Consider the following 21,182-nt stretch of genomic DNA (forward strand, 5'->3'; position numbering starts at 1 on the left):
GCAGCTCTTCTTGCTACTCTATCCTGTGCAAGCTTCTTCATCTCCCAGTACCTACTGCAGCCTACATCCTCCTGAATCTGCTTAGTGTATTCATCTCTTGCTCTCTCTCTACGATTTTTACCCTCAACCCTTCCCTCCAATACTAAATTGTTGATCCCCTGATGCCTCAGAACATGTCCTACCTACAAGTTGTGCCACAAATTCCTCTTCTCCCCAATTCTATTCAGTACCTCCTCATCAGTTACGTGATTTATCCATCTAATCTTCAGCATTCTTCTGTGACACCTCCAAAATCTTCTATTCTCTTGTTGCCTAATCTGTTTATCGTCCATGTTTCACTTCCATACATGGCTACAACATATACAAATACTTTCAGAAACGACCTCCTGACACTTAAATCTACAATCGATGTTAACAAATTTCTCTCCTTCAGAATCGCTTTCCTTGCCATTGCCAGTCTACATTTTATATCCTCTCTACTTCGACCATCATCAGTTATTTTGCTCCCCAGATAGCAAAACTCATTTACTACTTTAAGTGGCTCATTTCCTAATGTAATTCCCTCAGCATCACCCGACTTAATTCGGCTACATTCCATTATCCTCGTTTTGCTTTTGGTGATGTTCATCTTATACCCTCCTTTCAAGACACTGTCCATTCCGTTCAACTGCTCTTCCAAGTCCTTTGCTGTCTCTGACAGAATTACAATGTCATCGGCGAAATTTAAAGTTCTTATTTCTTCTCCATGGATTTTAATAACTACTCCGAATTTTTCTTTTGTTTCCTTCACTGCTTGCTCATTATACAGATTGAATAACATCGGGGAGAGGCTACAACCGTGTCTCAGTCCCTTCCCAACCACTGCTTCCCTTTCATGTCCCTCGACTCTTACAGCTGCCATCTGGTTTCTGTACAAATTGTAAATAGCCTTTCGCTGCCTATATTTTACCCGTGCCACCTTCAGATTTTGAAAGACCGTATTCCAGTCAACATTGTCAAAGGCTTTCTCTAAGTCTACAAATGCTATAAACGTAGGTTAGCCTTTTCTTAATCTAGCTTCTAAGATACGTCGTAGGGTCAGTATTGCCTCACGTGTTCCATCGTTTCTACGCAATCCAAACTGATCTTCCCGGAGGTCGGCTTCTACCAGTTTTTTTTCCATTCGCCTGTTAAGAATTCGCGTTAGTATTTTTACGTTATCATGAAAACCTCCAGTTCTGAATCCCTGACCACATTAATTAGTACGCTTGTATGTCTCGGCAAATGCGCTATTACAGTAATTTTTCTGACTGAATTTACGAAATATCTCTCCATAAATGAAAAATAATCTAAGAAAATTGTTGCCGGCACTCAGCACGCATTAATCCATCAGAAGATAAAACTCACAGGCAAATATACTACTAACAGCGTCTTGCAACGTTACCTCTTTGTTTTACTTTTTCACATGACATGCAAAATGTCACCAAAACTGCAATTTTATGTACGAAACGAAACCCAAACACTGTTCGCTATTGCGCGGTCAATACTTTCTCAATAAGAAACGCGCCATAAGGGAAGAGGGGAGTTAAACTACCAGCGGACACCCAAAAGCAGGCCGTCTTCCTCGAAACCTCCCCCCCCCCCCCCCCCTTTCCCTATCCCCGTCCTCCAAACTGCCACACATTAGCGCAGCGACGCGACGAACCTGTAGTTGATGCGAGAGACTTAATGACGTGCGCGCCACCTAAGTGGGAACAATTGAATCGCGCGCCGGTTTCGTCCGCGTCGGAATAACACACTCCGCGAGATGACATATCTACAACCGCTTAGAGAGGGCGCCTCATTGTACTGCGGTCTGAGACTGGAACAGCCGCACCCACCCCCGATGCCAAAACACAGGGTCCTGCCTTCACTGTAATTCCTTAATAAACGGGCCCGCTGGATGTTTCGTCTGTTTATGAACCACGAAAGTGTGGAGCGGTGTATTATTGGTCGCGCAAAGCTATTGTTCTGTGGCACGTCTGTTTACCGTGTTACTCGGCAATAATGCCTCTCTCTCTCCTGATACATAAACAAGTAGCCATTGAAGACAGCATCGTAGCTATTTTTCCAAAACATTACCTACGCCAGGTCGGCAGTTCCCTGTGCATAAAATGCGGAGGGACAAAGTATTTGCTCATTTACACCGTAACTCTGGGAGATACTGCACGGTGTCTGGCGGAGGTTACGTAATTTCTCATAATTCCTCCCTCCCTCCCTTCACCCCTCCCCCACCATCCACGTAGGGCAGTTAATTATGTCGAGGCAGCAGTTGTAGTCAAGTGACGCAGTCCATAGGTAATTTGGACGATCTTTTTTTTACCGAAGTGATGTCGGACGTACTACGTTACAGGAAGTGCTTGTGTGATGGATTGCAGTGGACGGCAATATGCTAGCTGTCTATTTAACTCAACGGCTGGAATTACTTTCTATCATACCTACGGTTCGGCAGTTTTGGTACAGTACCCAAATGATGCAATAAATATCTATAAAATTGATGATGTTTCTTTGGTCCCAATAGAGACCTCCATCATAATGATCAAAGGCAAGAGCTTCCCGTTGTTGTTGGTAAGAGCGAAAGTTGTTTATGAATAACGAAAGTATGTTCCCTTTAAGCTCGACGAAACATTCAAGGGATGTCTGGTACATTTTTGTTTTGCTGTTTTTTTTCCTTAATTTTACCCGTATTTTGAGGAAATTGTCTTCACTATCGGTATACCGGGTGATCAAAAAGTCAGTATAAATTTGAAAACTGAATAAATCACGGAATAATGTAGATAGAGAGGTACAAATTGACTCACATGCTTGGAATGATATGAGGTTTTATTAGAACCAAAAAAATTCAAAAGCTCAAAAAAAAATGTCCGGCAGATGGCGCTTCATCTGATCAGAATAGCAATAATTAGCATAACAAAGTAAAACAAAGTAAAGATGATGTTCTTTACAGGAAATGCACAATATGTCCGCCATCATTCCTCAACAGTAGCTGTAGTCGAGGAATAATGTTGTGAGCAGCACTGTAAAGCATGTCCGGAGTTACGGTGAGGCACTGGCGTCGGATGTTCTCTTTCAGCATCCGTAGAGATGTCGGTCGATCACGATACATTTGCGACTTCAGGTAACCCCAAAGCCAATAATCGCACGGACTGAGGTCTGGGGACCTGGGAGGCCAAGCATGACGAAAGTGGCGGCTGAGCACACGATCATCACCAAACGACACGCCCAAGAGATCTTCCACGCGTGAGGCAATATGGGGTGGAGCGCCATCCTGCATAAACATCGTACGTTCCAGCAGGTGTTTATCAGCCAGGCTGGGGATGATGCGATCACCTTCAATCCTGGTGTTAAATTTCTCGGTGTAATGATTTCTGCTACTTCTTATTACTTCCGTCTTTCTTCGATTTATCCACAGTCTATATTCTGTTCAAATGGATCTGAGCACTATGGAACATCTTAGGTCATCACTCCCTAGAACTTAGAACTACTTAAACCTAACTAACCTAAGGACATCACACACATCCATGCCTGAGGCAGGATTCGAACCTGCGACCGTAACGGTATCGCGGTTCCAGACTGTAGCGCTCGGCCACTGCGGCAGGCTATATTCTGTACTCATCGGACTGTTCATTCCATTCAGCAGATCATGTAGTTCTCCTTCACTTTCACTCAGGAAAGCAATGTCATCAGCGCATCTTATCGTCGATACCCTTACTTCTTAATTTTTAATTCCATCAGTTTCTAACTTATTTCGCGACGTCTGAGGTACTTTAAAGAGTGTTTGTATCATTCTCACTTACCGCTTTTTCGCAATAAAGAACAGCGGTAATTGTTTATTTCGTATTGTACTTCGACGAAACGAACAGTGTTTGTCGGTATTTTGCGTGATGTTTTGAAGTCCTCCAGGTGACATATGGAATGACGAGCTGCGTTAGCGTAATGGGTAAACTGTATGGCTACTATGCGAAAGGTTCTGAGTTTAAACCTTGGTCGGTGTTTAATATTTTTTGTTACTTAAAAACAATATCGAAGTGTCTTACTTCATGAATTTTGTTCGTTTGAACGTAACTTTTTGAAATTTCTATTGGCAACTAAAATCGACCATACGGAAAGCATACGCTATGGACTTTTACCTCTGCAAACTCTTCAAAATTTCCTGCACAATAACTGCGTTGAACAGCGAAACAAAATTAAGTCATTTATGCGGGGAAGGTATCAGTCAAGAAGATGTGGAAAAATCAAATTTTTGGGCCAGATAGTGTTTGTGAAATGGAATGATAAAATGTGTCAGAGCAGTCGGAACGCCGTGTGTCTGCACAGGCGAGCAGTGCAGGGATGGCAAAATGCGGGCAGCACGTCTCTGTAGCAGCGAAAGCGTTAATGCGGCCGTGGTGGCTTTACTTCATGAACTGCGCGCTCGCCCCTAAACGTAAGTCTGCCAACTATACTATACTACGGCGCTGCTTCTCTCGGTGCGCGCGTCGTTTCCAACTGGCAGCGCAGCAGTGTCCCCCGTCTGGGCGGGCATGCGAGAACCGCCAAGACGAAAGGATTGAACCATAGTCGGACACATCTGCATACGCGCAGACTGTCGGTGTCGCGGTGCGCAACTTGCGGGGCGGCCTGTGCCGCAGTCGTACGTAGGTCAGGGCTGTCTGGGTCCGAAAGCGCAGCCGGCCTGCAATTTGCCGTCAATTAAGAGGCGCGCGCCGCCAGCCGACACTGGAGGACGGGTTTTTGCTGCAGTCAGCGGCGGCTCAAACGTCCAAGGCGAGCGCACAGTAGCGCCGGCTGCAATCTGCATACCGCGCTCACTTGCCGCCGACGGGAGCTTCCAGGTGTCGCGACGTTAAGTATCAGACACACACACACACACACAAACACACACACAGTAATGCGCGAACCTACATACATACTGAAGACCGCGATGGTGATGAAGTCACAATGACACAAGTAAGTAGTGCCCACCAAGCTTTCGAAACATGTGACCTTCATCAGGGGTAGAATGAGTGGAATGCTACAGAAAGCGTTGTGTTGATATACACAAGGTTCTTTATGAAGTCCTCGTGACAAATGTTTGGGGTGATGAATCATATCATGACACACATACACACACGCCCACATGGTGGTGCATGTACCTGCATATATGCTCAAGAGGACAACAGTGGAATGCTACACAAAGTGTTGTGCAGAAATATACAGCGTTTTTTATGAAGTCTTTCTGACAGATGTTTGGGTTAATAAATCATATCATGGGAAACAACAGTTGTTAGAGATGACATGTTCACTTACACACACACACACACACACACACACACACACACACACACACACACACACACGAGGACAGTGGTGGTGAGAGCGCAAGGACACGAGTAAGTAGTGCTCACCAAGCTTTCGAAACATGTGACCTTCATCTGGGGTAGAATGAGTGGAATGCTACACAAATTGTTGTGCAGAAGTATACAGGGTATTTTATGAAGTCTTTACGACAGATGTTTAGGGGTCATAGATCACATCATGGGAAACAACAGTTGTTAGAGATAACATGTTAACTTACACACACACAGACACACACACACACACACACACACACACACACACACACACACACACACATGGTGATGCACGTACCTACATACACATTTGAGAAGACGATGACGATGACGCCAGAAGGACACGAGTAAGTAGTCTGCAACCAAGCTTTCGAAACATGTGAGCTTCATCATGGGTATAATGAACGGTATGCTACACAAAGCCTTGTACAGAAATATACAGGGTTTTTTATGAAGTCTTTGCGACAGGTGTTAGAGACCACACACACACACACACACACACACACACACACACACACACACACACACAAACCTACATATGCACTCAAGAGGACGACATTGGTGAAGCTGCAAGGACACAATTAAGTAGCGTGCACCAAGATTTCGAAACATATGATTTTCATGAGTGGTATAATGAACAGAATGCTGCATGAAACGTTCGCACAGAAATATACAGCGTTTTCTGTTTTTTCCAAAGTTTTTGTGACAGATGTGTAGAAGTGATAAATCACGTCACGGGAAAGACCAGTTGTTAGGGACGACATGTTTGCTGACGCTTTCTGCGGACGCTATGCACCTGCTTACTATTTTCTGTGCCCCTGACAGAGTAGACACACAGCGGCACACGTGTGCAATACGCGTTGCCTGGAAGGGTCGTTTAGGATTCCAGTACACCATGTTCTTCCCCACTCTTCTGTCTACAAAACCCAATTTTTCAGCATAATGTCAGTTCGGTGTGATGGCCTTACGCCATTATCATTAGTCCCTGTATGCTCGCGTCGCTGCCACTCTACTGGCCGACGTCGGAACCAACGTCTTGCTGCATCAATAACATTCACACCATCTGCGTACGGCTTCTCCATTGGGGCAAACGGCTGGAAGGCGGGAGGTGCCAGATGTGCGCTGCAGGGTGGACCGGGAAGAACAGCCCATGTCTAAGGCATTGCATTGTCATGGAGAAATAGAAGCTCATTTGCATCTTTCCAGCGACAAAAACACTGAAGCGGTTTCCTCTGTTTTACAGCTGTATGTGGCCATATGACACGTGGGATATAGGACAGGTTTGCGCGACCCTGTTGCGATGATGACAGACGCCTCGCCCAACGGCTCGCCGCGCTTTTGTCTCCATAGGCATTCTACAAGCGCCAATGAATAACTGCGATGCTCTGTTTCTCCCCCCGCCATTCTAGGCGCTACAGTCTGGAAACGCGGGGCCGCTACGGTCGCAGGTTCGAATCCTGCCTCGGGCATGGATGTGTGTGACGTCCTTAGGTTAGTTAGGTTTAAGTAGTTCTAAGTTCTGGCGGACTGATGACCATAGCAGTTAAGACCGATAGTGCTCAGAGCCATTTAACCATTTTGTTTTTCCGCCAGAAGGAACGCACCTCTGTTTCAGACTCCATTTTGAATGCTACGTATAGCGGTGCCAGATATCGGAACTTCATAGGGTCTAAAGTGGGAACATTCCACGATATCCCACAACTAATTCAGCACTTTTCCAACCGAAATTAGCCGAGAAAAAATGCATTGCGTTACTAATTGACGGTCATCGCATCATCCAACCATCTGTTCCATGTGAAACACAGCAGACTGGGCGAAGGAATGGCAGACATTGACTGCCTGCGGGCATTATTAAGATCAATGGAGAAAGCTGAAAGTATGTGCTGGACTGGGATTCGAATCTAGGTCTCCTGGTTACTAGTGGTTGGAAAGGGAGTGAGACAGGCGTGTAGCCTATCCCATGATGTTATTTGAGCATGCAGTAAGGGAAACAAAAGAAAAATTTGGCTTAGGAATTCAAATCCATGGAGAAGAAATAAAAACTTTGAGGTCTGCCGATAACATTGTAACTCTATCAGAGACAGGAACTGGAAGAGCGGTTGAACAGGATGGACAGTGTCTTGAAAAGAGGATGTAAGACAAACATCAATAAAACCATAACGAGGAAAATGCAATGTAGTGGAATGAAGTCAGGTGAAGCTGAGGGAATTAGATGGAAGTGAGATACTTAAGGTAGTAAATGAGTTTTGCTGTCTGGAGAGCATAATAACTGATGATGGTCGAAGTAGAGAGGATACAAAATGTAGACTGGCAATGACAAGGAAAGCGTTTCTGAAGAAGAGAAATTTGTTAACATAGAGTATAGATTTAAGTGTCAGGAAGACGTTTATGAAAGTATTTGTATCCAGCGTAGCCATGTATGGAAGTGAAACGTGGACGATAAATAGTTTGGACAAGAAGAGAATAGAAGCTTTCGAAATGTGGTGCTACAGAAGAATGCTGAAGATTAGATGGGTAGATCACGTAACTAATGATGAGGTATTGAATAGAATTGGGGAGAAGAGGAGTTTGTGGCACATCTTGACTAGAAGAAGGGATCGGTTGGTAGGACATGTTCTGAGGCATCGAAGGATCACCAATTTAGTATTGGAGGGACATGTGGAGGGTAAAAATCGTAGTGGGAGAGCAAGATATGAATGCACTAAGCAGATTCAGAAAGATGTAGGTTGCAGTAGGTACTGGGAGATGAAGAAACTTGCACAGGATAGAGTAGCATGGAGAGCTGCATGAAACCAGTCTCAGGACTGAAGACCACAACAATCAGTAGGACGCATATGTACACCCAGACAAATGAGGGCGATGGAGAACTCGGGCAGGTAGCACAAACCAAGCTATCGGAGAAACATTACCTTCACCAGGAATGCAGTGAGACCGGCCACTGGATGTGATGGACAGGACTGGACACTCTCGACGTTTTATAAGATCTAATGGCACTCTCTTGTGCGAATGAGATACAGAGTGTGTCAGTTTTCGAGAAGTTGTTTACTGCTAATGTACGTCAGTGAAGACATTTCTCACTGACGTTTCCGTGAGTGGACTGTTACGAGGCTGGCGTCAGCCAATCATGAATTCTACTCCGAGCGCTACCTGTTCGCTGTGTTGCCGTCCTGTTAAGTGCAGAACCTTGACCACGGTGGATGGACGTATACAGGCAATATCTCCGCTACCGCTGTCTGTCAATCACAACGCTAATATATTCCCGCTGTACTGCCTTTATTGTACCGTCAGAAAGGTCACAGTTCGTAGTAACAGACGGAAAGTCATCGAGTAAAACAGAAGTAATATGAGGCGTTCCCCAAGGAAGTGTTATAGGTCCTCTATTGTTCCTGATTTGTATTAACGACATAGGAGACAATGTCAGTAGCCCTATTAGATAGTTTGCAGATGATGCTCTCATTTACCGTCTTCTAAAGTCAGCAGATGACCAAAATGAGTTGCAAAATGATTTAGATAAGATATCTGTATGGTGCGAAAAGTGGCAGTTGAACTTGAATAAAGGCTCAAATGGTTCAAATGGCTCTGAATACTATGGGAGGTCATCAGTCCGCCAGAACGTAGAACTTCTTAAACCTAACTAACCTAAGGACTTCACACACATCCATGCCCGAGGCAGGATTCGAACCTGAAGCGCCTAGAACCGCTCGGCCACAACGCTCGGCGTGAGTAGAGAAAAGTGTGAAGTTATTCACATGAGTACTAATAGAAATCCGCTAAATTTCGATTACGCGATAAGTCACTCAGACCTGAAAGCTGCAAATTCAACTGAATACTTAGGGATTACAGTTACAAGTAACCTAGATAATACTGTGGGTAGAGCAAACCAAAGACTGCGATTGATTGGTAGAACACTTAGAAGGTGCAACAGGTCTACTGAAGAGGTGCTTACACCACGCTTGTCCGCCCTGTTCTGGAGTACTGCTGTGCAGTGTGGGATCCGCATCAGGTGGGACTAACGGATGACATCGAAAAAGTACAAAGAAGGGCAGCTCGTTTTGTATTGTCGCGAAGTAGGGGAGATAGTGTCACAAACATGATACGTGAATTGGAGTGGCAGTCATTAAAACAAACGCGTTTTTCGTTGCGACGGGATCTTCTCACGAAATTTCAGTCACCAGGTTTCTCCTCCGATTGCAAAAACATTCCGTTGACAGCCACCTACATAGGGAGAAATGATCACCATAAAATAAGAGAAATCAGGGCTCGCACAGAAAAATTTATGTGCTCGCTTTTCCCGCACGCTGTTCGATAGTGGAACGGTAGAGAGACAGCTTGAAGGTGGTTCATTGAACCCTCTGCAGGTATAGATATTACCTGCGATGGTGTATCACACCGATCACATTGTTAAAACCCCTGAAGTTGAATCCGTCGTTGTTTCGAAATCGATAACAACTTAAAAAACAAAATATATACTATCAATATGACACGGAGTTGATACAATGTTAGTCGATCGGGGGGAATACTAATCTAAAAACATTATACAAGAAGGTCTATAATTTTTTTTAAAAATCCCGTTGTTGTTAAGGACACAGCATGAGCGTCGAATACGGGAGACATGGAAGGAAGTTTCCCGTGAGTTCTTTTCAATGCAGCCAGCCTGCTATTTGCGTCTGTCGTTTCTGGGAAACTACGGAAAATCTGAGTCTGGATGCTTGGACAGGAATTTGAAATACCGTTCTTCCGAATACTGGTCGATTTTTGTAGCATTGCGCTACCTCATTACGTATAACACGTCTCCAGGATATAATTCAGCTAATTAAAGTACCTAACGATCTACTGATATATCTCCTGATGATGAAGACGGAGGATGTCGCGGAAACGTCGAGACTGACAAATCTGATGCGCCAAGGACATCATGAAACGTTTATTCAAGAATGTCGCCGCGAAAAACTGCCTCCTGTTTTTCCAGCTGTTGCACCAGATTTTCAGCATTTGTGAAAACGCTTAGTTCGTGCTAAATGTTCCCGTCGACATAGTTGGTCAGATAAGCAGGTGCACAGGTGCGGTTAACGTATAGTAGTGGAGCAAATAGGGCGTGATTTAAACAGAATAAGTATTTCTGCATTCAGCTGGAGCGATTCTAGACCAATACGAAAATCCCAACTCATAATGGCTGTTAGGATATTTACGAATTCTAGTGTCATTTCTTTAACTAATGCGTCGTAATGTTTGGTAAAAATGTCATCGTTCTTCTGTTAACAATATTAACAATTTGAGCGCCTTGCTTAAGACTTTGTGAATCTCCCTCTGATTCTGTTCATGAGAGTGCTGAGTCCGAAATCAAGAGTCAGAACACAATGTGAGGTTTTCAGTATTTAGTCACTGGAAGTGGCTGATGGCTTTTCGAATGATGGCTGGCGAAGCGATATCTAAGGAAACAATGTGCAAGTAATACACTCGCTTTAACGCTCAAGAGGAGACTTCAACGCTCGGTAAAGCAAGGAACCTTTTCACGTTCTGAGGAAAAAAGCATAATGCACTTCATTTGCGCCTTTTTATTCTATAAGGTATTATCTACTATTTTCTAACGAAAAATTGGCTTAGTAGTTTCCTTACGAATAATATTATTTTACTAGTAGTAGAACGAAATAAAGCAAAAAGCTGGATACGAGATCACGCTGTTTTTGTAGTAACTTTTTAAAGGTTCTGTTAAGTAGACGATGGTTTCTCTCCTTTTCTTTTTGACACTTTGCGTGTCACAGGTCTAGAACCAGACGCAAATAAGCGAATATCTGAGGGAAAAAAAGCACTGGGGCGTTGTATAGGAACTTGCGAAACAATACCAGCCAGTTACACAGGGGAACGGAATCTTATTCGGAACTTCGACTCCAGTCTCATCATTTGAAGAGCAAAAATGTGATGCCGTTAAAAGTTTGCACTCCAGATGTTTGACATTTCTTAACCGAAATGTAATAGCCTAATATTGTTATGGTTATAACAATTTTCATCAATCATTCGTTCTCCAATAGTGACCAGTGAACATTGTCAATAACATGCAAAACTCTGTAAGAACATACCTGGATTATGCAGGTATTCAACATCATCGTGATTATCATAATCTTTCATTCATTCATTCATACTAGCAAGACCTTTGCAAATTTCACTGTGTGGCGTAAGCGCTGAAAGAACATCACATCGCTTTCATTTAGTTTTCTTCTCTCCTTTTAGGTTCCTCACATGTTTTGCCAATTATTAATAGTGATTTTTGCATTTTCTCTTTCGCCAATTCTTGGTTCTGATGATGACTCATTAGAGTGCAAAACGAGGTAACTACCTTAACCCACCAACTGCGATCATGACGATAGTAAATGAGAGAACACTTAGGCTGGATATCCTGAGATGAGCCGTAACTGAAGTTGCAGTAACGTGAAAGAGAGTGCACTGAAGCGCCAAAGAAACTGGTACAGGCATGCGTATTCAAATGGAGAGATATGTAAACAGGCAGAATACGGCGGTGCGGTCGCGAACTCCTATATAACACCACAAGAGTCAGGCGGAGTTACTCCTGCTACAATGACAGGTGCACGAGAGATTGGACACAGCATCTCCGAGGTAGCGATGAAGTGGGGATTTTTCCGTACGGCCATTTCCCGAGTGTACCGTGATTATTAAGAATCCGGTAAAACATCAAATATCCGACTGCTGCGGCCCGAAAAAGATCCTGCAAGAACGGGACCGACGATAACTCAAGAGAATGGTCCAACATGACAGAGGTGCAACCCTTCCCGAAATTGCTGCAGGTCTCAGTGCTGGGCCATCAGCAAGTGTGAGCGTGTGAACCATTCGACGAAACATCACCGACGTGGGCTTTAGGAGCAGAAGGCCCACTGGCGTACTGTTGTGTACATAGTTCCGCCTACTCGGCGCGTACACAACTTTCCCACTAGAGCACGCCCCGCTAAGCACAACAGCGCAGGCGCAGCGCTCGTCCGCCTTCGGACTACGAGATGGCGCTGCCTTAGACACGGGCCAAATTCTGCTTCCGCAGATCCGCATATTGATATGTAACGCAGCCAATGACATTGCTGCTAACGTAGAACCTTTTCTCCTCGCAGGTCACACTAACGCAGTGATAAATGAACGCGCGAGGTATTATAACGAGTGTACAGTCCTCCGATTAGTCAGTCTGCATTTGTCTGCAACAGTCTGTACGAGTTCTCCATTTGTCTGTACCAGTTTATAGTCAAGTTTCAGTCTGCGCCTAATAATATTACCATATTCCTGTACATAGCCATGAAGATAAATGTATAGACACTTTTGTCAAGTATCAGAGATATAAGTGAGAATAAGATTAATGTACCAATACCAAAGGAACTTCAGATTGTCAGTTGTAAACATCATCCAGAATCAAGTTACGTAATGTCTATGCTTTTTATTATTTTAATAAAAGTGTGTGAAAATTAATCAAGTTCTGTTTAAAGTCGGTCACCGTCAATCTGCTACTCTAAGCGAGCAAGTGGCATTTCTATCGTCTGACCTAACGGCAGAGGATAAACATGCAACAAAAAGACCATGAGAGATATTGCTGACACTCGACTACTTCATTAGGGCGACAAGTCAAATAATCTGATGGTGTGTGTACCGAAGGTCTTACAGTACGCTCACCACACGTGCCCTCGATGACTGCACGACACAAAGCTTTACGCCTTGCCAGGGCCCGTCAACACCGACATTGGACTGTTGATGACTGGAAACATGTTGCCTGGTAGGACGGGTCTCGTTTCAAATCGTATCGAACGTGTACGGGTATGGAGACAGCCTCACGAATCCGCAGTCCCTGCATGTCAGCAGTGGACTGTTCAAGCTGGTGGAGGCTCTGTAATGGTATGGGGAGTGTGCAGTTGGAGTGATATGGGACCCCTGATACGTCTAGACACGACTCTGACAGGTGACACGTACGTAAGCATCCTGTCTGATCACCTGCATCCATTCATGTCCATTGCGCATTCAGACGGACTTGGGCAATTCCAGCAGGACAATGCGACACCCCACACGCCCACAATTGCTTACAGAGTGGCTCCAGGAGCACCCTTCTGAATTTACACCCTTCCGCTGGCCCCAAAACTCCACAGACATGAACGTTTTTGGGCATATCTAGGATGCCTTGGAGTGCGGTGTTCAGAAGAGATCTCCAACCCCTCGTACTGTTACGGATTTATGGACGGCCCTGTAGGATTCATGGAGTCAGTTCCCTCCAGCACTGCTTCAGACATTAGTCGAGTCCTTTCCACGTCGTGTTGCGTGCACTTCTGCTTGCTCGCGGGGGGCCCTACACGATATAAGGCAGATATACTACTTTCTTTGGCTCTCCAGTATAGAACGACGAGACGAAACATTGTGACTACCTGATCCACAGCGCACTGCTCCCGATTTTGAACGCAGCGCGGTAGCGTGAGTCCGAGAAGTCCTCGGCGTGTTTCCGTGCGAACCTGGCAAGAGGTGTAGGTAAAATCTTCTGGGTTGTTAGGCCGCGTCATATTTCTACTAAAATGATCGACCTTTCGACCCCTCTGCTGCGATCTTCCTCATGATCTACGGCTAGAACACAGTCTTTTGGCGGTAGTGGACACCAGAAGTCCGTGATCAAGATTCCAGCAGAGGAGTCGAAACGTCGATCATTTTAGTAGAAATACGACGCGGCCTAATAACCCAGAAGATCACGAGGAAGATCCCAGTAGAGGCGTCGAAACGTCGATCATTTTAGTAGAAATACGACGCGGCCTAACAACCCAGAAGATTTTACCTACAGTGACAACGGCCATGGAAGCGTGCATGGCAACAGGTGTCTACGAGGAGGCACAAGCAATGCCCGTACATTTGTGTAGGGGGAGCTACCGTCCCATACCGTCCCAGGTGTCTTGACCGAGATCCAGCAAATTTGATCACCAAAGCATCAAAGTTAGCTGTCTCTCGTACTTCTAGAAGCGCTGCAGGATTCGGGATGTCGGTTCCCTCCAGCACTACTTCAGACATTAGGCGAGTCCTTTCCACGTCGTGTTGCGTGCACTTCTGCTTGCTCGCGGGAGCCCTACACGATATTAGGCAGGTGTGGCAGTCTCTTTGGCTCGTCACTGTAAGTGCAGACAAGGAGACTGGGAGGATCTCGAGGTGTTTGAGTCGTCCGTCTGTGCTGAATGGGTTTGCTCTGTGGAGAGGCGCGTTGCCTCACACACGCGGCTCTGTGGGCCGATGGCGTGGGCAGAGGGCGACCTAGCCGCGGGTTTCTCAAGTTGGCGGCCCTGCCTGCCGCCTACTGCCATTCATAAGCGCCGCGACAGGCTGGCAACGTGACGGCCCACACAAATTCTTTCCCTCTCTCTCTCTCTCTCTCTCTCTCACACACACACTCTTCTGCGAAGTCTCTGCCGCACCCACACCCGACCTCCGGCACGCACTGTATGTACTCCACATCTCTGTACTCTGCTGCGATGGCAGCAAACATTTTAAACTGCACTGTGCAGTGGCGTGTAGGCCGGTCTGCAGCCGGTGTTCATACGGTGCAGTCCCTCCTTCTGGCCATACACCGGCCTGTCGGGTCCGACCGACCGCCGTGTCTTCCTGTGCCAATGGCTTCACTGTATGGTGAACTGAGGGGCGTTCATCAGCACACCGCCCTCCCGTCTTTCTGCGTCTTATGTTAAAGTTCTGTCTACCACATCTACGTCCACACTCTGCAGTTCACCCGACGGTGTGTGGCGGAGGGTACCTCTATCGGTTCTCCCTTGTATTTCAGACTCGTATTGTTCGTGGAAAGAAGGATTGTCGGTATGCTTCTGTGTAGTCTCTAATCTGATTTTATCCTCATGGTCTCTTGCCGAGATATACGTAGGAGGGAGCAATATACTGGTTGACTCCTCAGTGAAGGTATGTTCTCGAAACTTCAACAAAAGCTACTGAGCATATCTCATGCAGAGTCTTCCACTGGAGTTTATCTGTCATCTCCGTAACGCTGTCGCGATTACTAAATGATCCTGTAACGAAGCGCGCTGCTTTCTGTTGCATGTTCTCTATCTCTTCTATCAACCCTATCTGGTACGGATCCCACACTGCTGAGCAGTATTCGAGCAGTGGGCGAACAAGTGTACTGTAACCTACTTCCTTTGTTTTCGGACTGCATTTCCTCAGGATTCTTCCAATGAATCTCAGTCTGGCATCTGCTTTACCGGCGATCAACTTTATATGATCATTCCATTTAAAATCACTCCTAATGCGTACTCCCAGATAATTTATGGAATTAACCGCTTCGAGTTGCTGACCTGCTATTTGGTAGCTAAATGATAAGGGATCTACCTTTCTATGTATTCGCAGCACATTAGACTTGTCTACATTGATATTCAACTGCCATTCTCTGCTCCGTGCGTCAATTCGCTGCAGATCCTCCTGCATTTCAGTACAATTTTCCATTGTTACAACCTCTTGATATACCACAGCATCATCCGCAAAAAGCCTCAGTGAACTTCCGATATTATCTACATGGTCATTTATGTATATTGTGAACAACAACGGTCCTACGACACTCCCCTGCGGCACACCTGAAATCACTCCTACTTCGGAAGACTTATCTCCTTTGAGAATGACATGCTGCGTTCTGTTATCTAGGAACTCTTCAATCCAATCACACAATTGGTCTGATAGTCCATATGCTCTTACTTTGTTCATTAAACGACTGTGGGGAACTGTATCGAACGCCTTGCGGAAGTCAAGAAACACGGCATCTGCCTGGCAACGACTTAAACTCAGACACCGCCCGGGGGGAGAGCGGTAGAGGTATAACAAATACAAGAAGACGGTCAGAGTACTCCGATATGTTGCGCTGAGTAGACAAGATGGGTTACTGACTGCAGTTACTTAGACCTGAAGATGATAAACTGTGATCGAAACCTGTAATCGAACTAAATAAAGTGAGCAGCTGCGACAGAACAATAAATGGGAATTATCTCAGATATCTATTCATATAGTTAATGAATTCTCTCAGGAATATTTTTTTTTAATTTTTCTTTCCTAGGCTTCGAATGGTACCGAGTTCCGGGAATAGCGTTTTAGTAATATAGACCATTACTGTGATACCAAGTCCGTAGCTTATCGAAAATGGAGAAATACTGTATACATCTGAGTGGTTTGGTCCGTCGCCTTAGGACGCCGTGTGTAGTGCAGTGCGACTTGGGTATCTCCTAACAGATGTTTTCGGCACCCATGCCGGATGGCGCGGCAGTTACATAACGGCATTGCTCGGCGCCGTAATTACATATATATATAGCACGCGTGTGGTCTATTAGCGCATAGCGGCGACCCCTCCTCGTCTAGGCTGCGTGCCAGGGCGTGCGATGCAAGCGCCCCTCCACCCTATGTTTAGAAGCGGCTGCAGTCGCTCTAGGCTTGGCCCGCCAAGCGCTGACTATGAAAACTGTAGCCGTGACTCCAACCTCCAGCACCGATTACTGCTCCCACATCCACTGTACTAACACCTCCAACAGGAAACACTCGACAGTACGCAGGAGCTTCGATCTCGCAGGCCACACTACTCTGAGAGTTTTATTCTTTTTAGTAATGTCCTGAGAGAATTAATTAACTATACGAATAGATATCTGAGATAATTCCTATTTATTGTTCCGTCGCAGCTGCTCACTTTATTTAGCTCGATTACAGGTTTCGATCACAATGTATTGTCTTCAGGTCTAAGCAAATGCAGTCAACAAAAAAAAAAAATGGTTCAAATGGCTCTGAGCACTATGGGACTTAATATCTGAGGTCATCAGTCCCCTAGAAATTAGAATTACTTAACCCTAACTAACATAAAGACATCACACACATCCATGCCCGAGGCAGGATTAGAACCTGCGACCGTAGCGATCTCGCAGTTCGAGACTGTAGCGCCTAGAACCGCTCGGCCACCCCGGTCGGCACAGCAATATTCAAGAAAGATAGTAGGAGTAATCCGCTGAATTACAGGCCCATATTCTTCCAGTCGACACTGTATCACACAAGTGAAATTGTGTGCTTATGGAAAATCGTCTCAGTTATGTGACTGGATTTGTGATTTCCTGTCAGATAGGTCACAGCTCGTAGTAATTGACGGAAAGTCATGGAGTAAAACAGAACTGATTTCTGGCTTTCCCCAGGGTAGTGTTATAGGCCCTTTGCTGTTCCTTACCTATAGAAACGATTTGGGAGACAATCTGAGCAGCCGTCTTCGGTTGTTTGCAGATGGTGCTGTGGTTTGTCGACTAATAAAGTCATCAGAAGATCAAAACAAACTGCAAAATGATTTAGAAAAAATATCTGAATGGTGCGAAAATTGGCAATTGACCCTAAATAACGAAAAGTGTGAGGTCATCCACATGAGTGCTAAAAGGAACCCGTTAAACTTCGTTTACATAATAAAACATTTGTTTCTGAAGGCTGTAAATTCAATTAAATGCGTAGGAATTACAGTTACGAACAACTTGGAAGGAAGACATAGAAAATGTTGTGGGGGAGGCGAACCAAAGACTGCGTTTTATTGGCAGGACACTTAGGAAATGTAACAGACCTACTAAGGAGACTGCCTACACTACGCTTGTCCATCCTCGTTTAGAATACTGTAGCGCGGTGTGGGATCCTTTCCAGATAGGATTGATGGAGTACATCGCAAAATTTCAAAGAAGGGCAGCACGTTTTGTACTATTGCGAAATAGGGGAGAGAGTGTCACAGAGATGATACCGGATTTGGGGTGGACATCGTTAAAACACTGGCGTTTTTCGTTCCAACGAATCTTCTCACAAAATTACGATCACCAACTTTCTCCTTCGAATGTGAAAGTATTTTGTTCACAGTGATTTACATAGGTAGAAACGATCACCATGATAAAATAAGGCAAAATGGAAATAAAAATGTCGTGTGTCTAGGGTCTCCCGTCGGGTAGACCGTTCGCTGGTTCCAAGTCTCGATTTGACGCCACTTCGGCGACTAGCGCGTGGGTGGGGATGCAATGAAGATGATTAGAACAACACAACACCCACTCCCTGAACGGAGAAAATCTCCGACCCAGCCGGGATTCGAACCCGGTCCGTTAGGCATCGCACTCCGTCGCTCTGACCGCTCCGCTACCAGGGGCGGACGGTAAGGGAAATCAGAGCTCGTACGGAAAGATATAGGTGTTCGTTCTTTCCGTGCGTTATACGAGAGTGGAATATTAGAGAATTGTGAAGGTGGTTCGAAGAACCCTATGCCAGGCACTTAAATGTGATTTGTGGACTATACATGTAGACGTAGAAGTAGAAATCAGTCGCGATCAGTGAATAACACCTAGAGTCCCTCAGCTGCCATAGGGGTTGCCCAGCGGCAGGCGCTGGCGCCGCTGCAGCGTCACTTGATTACATTTCCAGAGACTGGTTCTTATCTTCAATTTGATCCTTAAGACACTATCTACAACCTCTCAAAATCTGTCGCAGCCTCATTTTTTTTCTTTCTCACTGACATGGTGTGGCTCTTGTAAACACTTTTGGCTCGAAATGTATTGCAGCAAACGTTGCGCGGCAACAGTGTCCAGCAATATTGCAATATATGTGGCTGCAATTCCTTCCACCTCAGTGTAGGTGGCTAACATAGTCCAGATATGTTGTGAACATGATGCAGTGTTCGTGGCCCACTGAACGACGCCCAAACTGAGCCCCGAGTAGACGGGACGTTTCGGCGCCACCTCCTCCAGCATCAGCAGCGCTAATCGCCGTCGGCGACGCACCTGCTGGGTCGCCTCGGTGACCGATTTATGAGCCGGCAGCTGGGCAGGCATTAGGGCTGCCCACGGCTGCGGCTGGCTCCCCCGTATCCCCCCGATCCGCGGCCGCTCGCCATTCATAGACAGCGCGGTCGCCGGGCGACGCCCTGTATAAGGTCGCCACCGACTACCTGCCTACCTGGCGGCGCCGCCCACGGCCCTCCCAGCTGCCGGCGCGGAAGTCTGCCTGTGCTGGGGGACACAGGGGAGGAGCCCACACAGCGCCAGGAAACCTGCCGCGGTCGCCAGTTTTGGGAGGCCCGTTCGATTCCGCCAGGAAGGCTGCGAGATTTAAAGCGACCTGTTGTTATACGACGTCCTCGCCACGCTTGAGGCCCGACAGGTTTCTCTCGGGGTGTTTGGGTGCTACCTTGGAGAGGTGCTTCTACCATTCTTCTGTAGATTTTCTCCTCTGTTTCTACAGTCTCATGTCTTAGACTGCACCATGATGTTCTAGACACTGTAAATACAAGGACAAAAACAGAAAGCACACACACACACACACACACACACACACACACACACACACACACACACACACACACAATTACGCAGTGGAAGCCACATAACATCTAACTCCTGCTAGGGTCGCCAGTTTTGACTCTCATGCTTAGACGCACCACCATGCTCTAAAACACTGTACCAGCAAGGACAAAAACAAAAAGCACGCACACAAACATACTTAGGGAAATAGCCCACATGATGTTTGGCTCCTGTAAGGGTCACCAGTTTTGGCTCCAGCAGTTGGGTTGAGTTGGGTTGTTTGGAGGAAGAGACCAAACAGAGAGGTCATTGGTCTCATTGGATTAGGGAAGGAAGTCGGCCGTGCCCCTTTCAAAGGAACCATCCTGGCATTTGCCGGGAGCGATTTAGGGAAATCACAGAAAACCTAAATCTGGATGGCCGGACGCGGGATTGAACCGTCGTCCTCCCGAATGCGAGTCCAGTGTGCTCGGTGGCTCCAGCAGCAACTGCAGCAATTTTTTACTATATGAGAGGCCAGCTTACACTTCCTGACAAAACAGTGTGAGGCACCTAGAAGACCTGATGTGATGTCAATGTAGCTTCATTCATGTTCACACCATCATTGAAAATGGAAATGATGATAGACCTGAAATTCATTGCGAAGGTAGAATGTCCTCAAGCCCTGCTTAGAGTTGCTCATCTTTAATTTTGACCAGACCTGGTAGAGAATATAAGGGACATGGACAGCATTAGTTGTGAGGTGATCACACTGAAGAACACAGAAATACCAGGTAATCCTGTGAGACAGTGTTATCAGCACCTGACAAAATTTTAACAGAACCTCGCTGATGGTTTCCATTTTGACATTGGTAGAATTGTTCAACATCCAGATTTATGAGGCGTTTGCATCTGACAGTGGACCAGTGTTGGACTGCATGGAACTCCAGCTGTCCAGTTGAGCACATCTGACAACCATGAGGCAGCATCACTGCATCATGCAACAGTCTCATTTGTGCTTGCCATCTGTGCCATTGTCTGCTACCTTGCACCTTCGGTCAGAGACTACTAGCAGGTTTGTAGGCTGCCATTAACACCAGAACATAAACTGCTTCATTTGGATGGGAGCCATGACTGGAAAGCATTGACTGCTCATGCATGGTGTCACTTTGTGTTCAGCGATGAATTACAGGTATGCACAATACCAGATGACCATTGACTGGTAGTAGACAGCGATATGCAGAGGGTTGCCCACCAGATGACCATTGACTGGTAGTAGACAGCGATATGCAGAGGATTGCCCTTCTTCCCATGTTTTGGAAAGACACAGGGATGTTCCTCGTTGTGTCATGGTGTGTGGAGCCAGCACATATGGCTTCTGCTCGTGGCTGGTAGTGACTGAGGGAACTCTGAGGGAACAAAAGCATGTCTGCATCCTCATTTGTTACCCCTCATGTGAAAATATTGTGGTGCCATTTTTCAACAGGACCATGATCATGCACTCGTGGCTCGTGTCTGTCAGTTGTGCACATGATGTTCAGGTACACCTGATGGC

The 21,182-nt window shown here is 45.9% G+C and overlaps 1 protein-coding gene across 31 annotated transcripts in view; it reads left to right on the forward strand.

The window, feature by feature from the left end:
- LOC126295245 (basement membrane-specific heparan sulfate proteoglycan core protein) overlaps positions 1–21,182 on the forward strand; it is a 1,297,357-nt gene that overhangs the window by 245,443 nt on the left and 1,030,732 nt on the right. The gene's annotated exons all lie outside the window — the stretch shown is intronic.

This window comes from Schistocerca gregaria, chromosome 11, assembly GCF_023897955.1.
Source record: "Schistocerca gregaria isolate iqSchGreg1 chromosome 11, iqSchGreg1.2, whole genome shotgun sequence".
In the NCBI taxonomy this organism is placed as follows: Eukaryota; Metazoa; Arthropoda; class Insecta; order Orthoptera; family Acrididae; genus Schistocerca; species Schistocerca gregaria.